Source organism: Penaeus monodon, chromosome 9, assembly GCF_015228065.2.
Source record: "Penaeus monodon isolate SGIC_2016 chromosome 9, NSTDA_Pmon_1, whole genome shotgun sequence".
Lineage (NCBI taxonomy): Eukaryota > Metazoa > Arthropoda > Malacostraca > Decapoda > Penaeidae > Penaeus > Penaeus monodon.
In genome coordinates, this window is record NC_051394.1 from 5456585 (window position 1) to 5457120 (window position 536).

Consider the following 536-nt stretch of genomic DNA (forward strand, 5'->3'; position numbering starts at 1 on the left):
TACCGCGTTGCCTCTCCTCTCTCTCTTTTATACCCCCTCCTCTCCCCTTACTTTTCAGACCTGAAGATGGAATCCAGGTGGATTTCGAAACTGTAGTCTCATTTTCAATAAATCTCGTTTTTGCATTGTGGGTTTTTCTTCCATAGTATCAACACGGAGGAGTGTTTTACAATTCACCCATGCATTTCATAGTGCTCACCGTGATCAAAAATCAATTAAAAGATAAAAAGTATTAGCGTATTCATTTACCAATACATGATTACGCATCGCAATCATTATCATTTTCATTATCAATGTTGGTAGTAATGTCATTATTATTATTATTATGATTTTTATTGTTATTATCATTTCTATTACCTTTGTTGTTGTTATTATTATTATTATTATTATTATTATTATCATTAATATAATTATTATTATTATTGTTATTATTACTATTATTATTATTATTATTATTATTATTATTATTATTATTATTATTATTATTATCATTATTATCATTATTATTATTATTATTATTATTATTATTATTATAT